This window comes from Benincasa hispida, chromosome 2, assembly GCF_027475165.1.
Source record: "Benincasa hispida cultivar pf3 chromosome 2, pf3_genome.v1.1, whole genome shotgun sequence".
Classification (NCBI taxonomy): domain Eukaryota; kingdom Viridiplantae; phylum Streptophyta; class Magnoliopsida; order Cucurbitales; family Cucurbitaceae; genus Benincasa; species Benincasa hispida.
The window spans coordinates 30,044,498-30,051,457 of NC_143479.1; the positions used below are offsets into that span (position 1 = coordinate 30,044,498).

Below are 6,960 nucleotides of genomic sequence, written 5' to 3' on the forward strand. Positions count from 1 at the left end.
CTTATGTAAACAAATTTATCAGAATTAGATGTCAGTTTTTATTTTATGATGTAGATTTTGTATTTTATAAAAAATATCAAGTCTTTAATTATTTTATTGATTTAGTTAGGCAAGAAATCTCATTAAATCTTAACAAAAATTTCTACAATAGGGACTAAATTGTTACAAAATTGAACGTTCAGGGACTAACTCGTTACAAACCAAAGTTCAGGGACTTAGTTGTTACTTTTATGAAAGTTAGGGATTAAAAGTGATTTTTAACCTTTAAAATTTAAATCATTGGACTTGGTGGAGTTGGCTGCCATCTGTCCATTGACGGTGGTGGTCGAATGTGGCTGGAGTTGGTCACCAGCTGTGGTTTGCCAGTGGAAGTTGTCGGTTGGATGTTGGCAGAAATCGCCAGAGTTAGCTGCTGGAGTGGCAACAGGGGCATCAGTGGTGATGGGGACTAAGTGCAATATGGGTGACTTGCCAAATTGCCCTCCCAAACATTTAGTTAAGTATATATATCAACTCATATCATCTTATGTCATCACCCCAGGACATCCCATTAAATTTACTAAAGTATCCTCTGCATCAAGATTTTAACAAATCGCCCATGATAGAAATTTTGTGATATCATTAATATTACATGGATGTCATTGATATCTACTTTAAGTTCTATGATTGAGAACTCCAATTAGTTTTGGTGAAACACCCACAACGATAATAAGAATAACCTCTATTAACAAATTGATAATCAACCCCAAGAAAGATAAACATATTCAGTTTGGAAAGATTGATAAAAGATTAAGAAGAAATAGCCAAAATGAGTATAGTTTGACTAACATAGTGTTTATCAACCCACATATTGTAAAAAAAAAAAAAATGATAAAAAAATGAAAGAAGCATTTTGTTCCTATCTTCAAGATTTCAAACTCTACACAATCTAATTGATCAAATTAGATTGAAATTTCTAAAACATAAATTCTAAACACAAGAATATAAAAGAAAGCATAAAAGCTCCAAACTCTATGATAAATTCATTCAAATTCCAATTATACTTCAATTGTGGGGGAAAATATTATTTAAATTCAATAAAAAATCATTAAGAAAGGTTACAACCTTTTATCTATGTTATCTAGGGTTACAACCTTTCATCTATGTTATCTAGATTTAGACAAAACTTTTGAACTCTATACATGAACTTTCATAAATGTAAATACATAAAAATAAATTGGAACAGGTTCATAAAGGATGTTGATGAATCTTGATTTTCAAAATCACCATTGTGTCTCTCGAATGACCTTAAAGGTTGAAATGTTGCAATTTTTCACTATAAATTGTAAACTTAGTTTAGAAGCAAGCATTTAATCTTTATTGAATTTTTTTTAGTTCTAGATCCTTATCATTGCCACTTATTTCCTTATTAATATAACAATAAAAAAAATCAATTACCAATATCACTAATATCTACTCTTTATAGCGCCACGATCATTGATATCACTGATACACTGATATCACTGATAGACTAATGTGTATCTTTGATATTTACCTATGTTCTATCATTGATACCACTAATAAAAACGATCTATTTTCATGTGATATTTGTGATATCATTGATAGACCGGTATCACTCATATACGAATATGAATGATATCTACCATTTTCATCATCGATATCACTAATATCACCGATCTACGAATATCACAAATACACGGATATCACTAATAGACTATTAGAACTGATATATACTAAAATTTTATCATCAATATCATAGATATCACTTATATTATCGATACATGGATGTCACTGATAGTCCAATATTACTAATATCTACCCTTTTTATCACCAATACACGAATAACATCAACATCTTCCATTTGTTCTTTTGACCATTAAAAATACGAAAAATAATTAAAATAATACACACAAAAAAAACTACTCATGAGCTTGATTTTATTCAATCAATTATATATCTTCATAACATAATGGAATGGAACATGAGTATAAATAAATATTAATTAATTAATTATCATATAGTTAATTAATATGAATCATGTTCAAATAACATCTCCATAACTTATAGTAAGAATATAAATCTCATGCATATTAATTTTAAAGTTAAAAGACACTTTTGGTCCCTGAAGTTTCGTGAAAGTAACAATTTAGTCCCTAAACTATGGTTTGTAACGATTTAGTACCTATACTTTCAATTTTATAACAATTTAGTCCATGAACTTTAGTATATAACAATTTTGTCCTTGTACTTTTAAATTCATAACAATTTAGTCCCAACCTAAATAAATTTAGGTTAAAAATCACTATTGGTCTCTGAACTTTTACAAAAGTAACGAGTTGGTCCCTGAACTTTCAAAACTCACGATTTAGTCCCTGAACTTTCTAATTGATATCAATATGGTCCTTCTATTAAAATTTCTATTAACTTGCAAATGGAAGTGTGAGATGACACCACGTGTCATCCTACCTGTGAAAAATAAAGGCCACATATAATGTATTAGAGAAGAAAAAGGCGTGGATTATTTAGAGAAAAAGGGTGATTCATATTTATTTGCTTTGCATTCGAAGATTCTTTCTTTCCATTCATGCAATTTCTCCTTCTCTTTATCCTATATTCTTCGAAAATGAAAGAAGAGTTGTACAATTTCCGATCGGCACCTACTTGGATTTTTTAGGTTAGTTTGAATTTTCTCTAAATTTTTTATTGTCTTTTTGAAATTTTTGGAAGTGGGTTTTTTAGGGTTTGGTTTCATTTCAATCAAATCCAAGTTTTGTCATAGAAAAGAGGCTTTAAAATTTCTTTTGATTGCATTTTGTTCACCATTCTAGCCGTTGATAAACTTATCAAAATTTATGACTCAAAATTTGATCTCTAGGATTGTTTGAGGTTAGTTTTATTTTCAATTGGATATGAGGTTTTTTCTCTAAAAATTTTCATCTTTCCATATTTTTCTCTTTTCTTTCTCACTTTTTTTTATTTGGAAAACTTGTTGTATTGATCTTTTATTTCATTTTAAATCACTTATAATTCTACTGTAATCTACTTATTTTCTAGATTAATTTTGTTTACTGATTTAATGCATAGTTGGTTGAAATTGATCTTTATCCCTTATTGCATCGTATGGTTTAAATACTTTTCATACTTGATGCAGAAGAAGCAGTTGGAGGGAAATGCGAAAGTTTGTTCCCTCTACAATTTCATCTAATTCGACTTGGAAGGGAAGCTCCACAATATTGAAGAAAAGAATTAGATGGGCAATGATTTTGTAATTCATTTGTATCCAGGAAAATTTGTAGTTTTTGGGAAGATTGAATGTTGCGAAATCGACAATTAAAGAATAAAGATAGGGAAGGTCGACACATAGATATACGTGGTTCACTAACAGTGTGTTAGCTACATCCACAGGCAGAGGGATAACAATATTATTTGAGAGAATGTTTTCAAAATTACATCAAAACGATGTCTCTAGGGTTAGAGAGTTTATATAGTGCACTATTCTAAATTCCAGGGTTAAAATCGTAAATAATTGCAAATAAATAAATATGCTGAATACAAAATCTGAATAGGTTGTTCGAAGCACCAGCAAACAGATTCAATGCATTTCAACATTCAATTTCATATGTACTTTAATTTGGAAAGTATATGACAATATTGACTTTTCTGTTACATATGATTGATGCAAATTAAAACCTTTCAGTTTTCTAACAACTTAATTACTATCAAAATATTCGTGTGATTGTTGAAATAATCATAACTTTATCATAGTGAGAAAATGAAAATTAAGACAACATGAGTGTAACTGAACTGACATAGTGCTCATATTATTGACTTCGAAATCAGAAGTTCGATTAAACTAATTCCACTAGTCAGCTTTCGCATCTATTACAAAACTAATTTCAATCGAAGGAACTTCCCTACAAACTTATAGAGAGTAATGAGAAAGTTTTTAAAATAAATTGATATGGAAAAAAAAAAAACTATACTAACCTGTGAAGGTCTATTTTTGTCAATTTTGTCTCTTTGCACCTCCTTTTGTTGTGACAATATTGATTACATTTACTATACTTCATAGAAATATGTATCTTAGCGGTCTCTTTTCGTGGTTCAACAAATTCTCTCCTTTTAACTTCTTTGGCCTACCTGGAGCTCTTCTAAAATGAGATGGACTAATGATATTGAAATTTGTACTCGACAAAACCCTAGAAAACTTATTTCCAAAAATTTCAATAACACGATAAAGGATTAAGAAAAATTCAAACTAACCTCGACAAATCAGAATATGTGCAAACGAGAATGTGAAGAGAAGAAATCTAAATCGCATTTTTTTTCTCTAACTAATCCACGCCCGTTTCCTTTTCTGTAATACATTATACGAAATTTTAACAAAAGGCCCAAATTGGTACAAATTAGAAAATTCAGAGACTAAGTCATTACTTTTGAAAGTTTAGGGACCAAATCGTTACTTTTGTAAAAGTTCAGGGACCAATAGTAATTTTTAACTATAAATTTATCAAAATTTGATGTCAATTTTTATTATTTTATGATGTAGACTTTGTATTTTATAAAAATATTTAGTCTCTAATTAGTTTGTTGGTTTATTTATGCAAGAAATCTTATTAAATCATAGCTCTAATTTCTACAATAAGGACTAAATTGTTGCAAATTTTAAAGTACAGTGACTAAGTTGTTAAATAGTAAAGTTTAACAACTAAATTGTTACAAAATTGAAAGTTCATGGATTAAATCATTACAAACCAAAGTTTAGGGACTAATTTGTTACTTTTATAAAAGTTTAAAGACTAAAATTCAAGGCATTTCAACAAATCTCCACCTCGACTTGAATTCTCTCCCAAATAACAGATGTACCAAATGCAACATAAATCAATATCACCATACGTACCCAGACTTCTCCCTCATGCCTCAAAGTGTCCCACAAAGGGGACCACTAATAATTCAAAACATTCAGCAAGTCCAAACAATGTTGAAACTTGCCTTGTGGAACCGATTTGGTGAACATATCAGCAGGGTTATCAGCAACACCAATTTTCATCACTTTAACTCTCTGCTGACCTCTTAAGAAGTGATATCTTACATCTATGTACTTAGTTCTCTCATGATGAACTTGATCCTTGGCTAGGCATATTGCACTCAAACTATCACAATATACAATAGCTTGGTCATGATGCAAACCAAGATCACCAACTAACCCCCTCAGCCATATTCCCTCTTTAGCAGCTTCTGTCAAGGCCATGTACTCTGCTTCAGTAGTAGACAAAGTAACTGTAGGCTGTAAGGTTGCCTTCCAACTAACAACAAAACCACCCAGAGTGAACACATAGCCAGTCATAAACCTCCAATATCAACATCTCCAGCATAGTCAGAATCAGAATAACCAGTCACCAAACACTCTGTGCAATTCTCATAAACAAGAACAACATCAAATGTATCTCTAAGGTAATGAAAAATCCTTTTAACGACTTGCCAATGCTCCTTCCCAGGTTGACCTATGAACCTGCTGACAACACTAACAACATGGGCAAGATCAAGCCTAGTAAAGACCATAACATACATCAAACTTCCACTGCACTAGCATAAGGAACTCAAGACATGCACTCCTTCTCAGCTTCAGACTGTGGTGAAAGCTCAGATAACAAACGAACATTTACAGCACTAGGAGTATCTATAGGCTTAGCTAATGACATACCAAACCTGGACAATATTTTCTGAATATATCCTTTCTGTGACAAGAAGAGCTTATTCTTATCTCTGTCCCTATAAATCTCCATACCCAGAATTTTTTAAACAACACTTAAATCCTTCATATCAAACTCAATACTGAGAAGATTCTTCAATTTCAGAATATCAGACTTGGACTTTACAGCTATGAGCATATCATCTACATATAAAAGTAGATAAATCATCGAACCATCATCAGCTTTGTTGTGATATACACAACAATCATATGGACTCCTATTATAGCCAAGTCCAATCATATAGCTGTCAAATCGTTTGCACCACTGCCTTGGAGACTGCTTTAACCCATACAAAGATTTCTTCAACTTGTAAACATAATCTTCTTTACCTGGACACTGGAACCCATCTGGTTGGGTCATATAAATCTCTTCCTCCAACTCTCTATGTAAGAAAGTTGTCTTCACATCTAGTTGTTCAAGTTCCAAATTCTGATGTGCTACTATAGCTAATAACACCCTGATAGAAGTATGTCTGACTACCGATGAGAAGATCTCATTATAATCAACTCCTTCCTTTTGTGTGAACCCTCTAGCAACAACTCGAGCTTTATATTTAATGCCCTCTGAAGATGACATTCCCTCCTTTTTCTTGAAGACCCATTTATAAGTGACAATTTTTCTCTCCTTAGGTCGTTTAATTAATTCCCAAGTCTGATTTTTGTCAAGAGATTCCATCTCATCCCCCATAGCAGCAAGCCATTTAGCAGACTCACCATATGACACAACTTCTCTATAGGTGGATGGCTTATGAGGATCCACCTCTTCAGTAACCTGCAATGCAAAAGTAACCATATCTTCAAAACCATACCTCACAGGAGATCCAATACCAACTCTTCTAGCTCTATCACGAGCTATGCTCGGTTGATCTACTCGTGATTTAGAATTCTCAGGAAAATCAACTTCTGACGTTCTAGGCACATTACTTTATGGTTCCACATCAGTTTCTGTAGTAATGTGTTGATCTTCTCCACCTTGATGTTGTAATTCATTTACAGTTGAAGTGAATTGCATCTCCACCTGTTTATCAACATTACTACTTTCTCTCACATCAATAGACGTCACAAAAGGCTTTACAGTTGAGTTAAGCATGGAATTTTCATTAAATATCATAGTCCTACTAAGTATGACTCTATTCTCAAAAGGTGACCAGACTCTATATCCCTTAACTCCATCCCCAAAACCCACAAATATACCCTTTCTAACTCTC

At 32.0% G+C, this 6,960-nt stretch overlaps 1 long non-coding RNA gene across 1 annotated transcript; it reads left to right on the plus strand.

Annotated features, from left to right (window-relative positions):
* The first annotated feature begins 2,532 nt into the window (after window positions 1-2,532).
* On the plus strand, window positions 2,533-3,666 carry LOC150037806 (uncharacterized). Its single transcript, XR_016527445.1, has 2 exons — window positions 2,533-2,674; window positions 3,152-3,666. It is a non-coding gene; the product is annotated as an uncharacterized LOC150037806 (long non-coding RNA).
* Window positions 3,667-6,960: the final 3,294 nt, after the last annotated feature.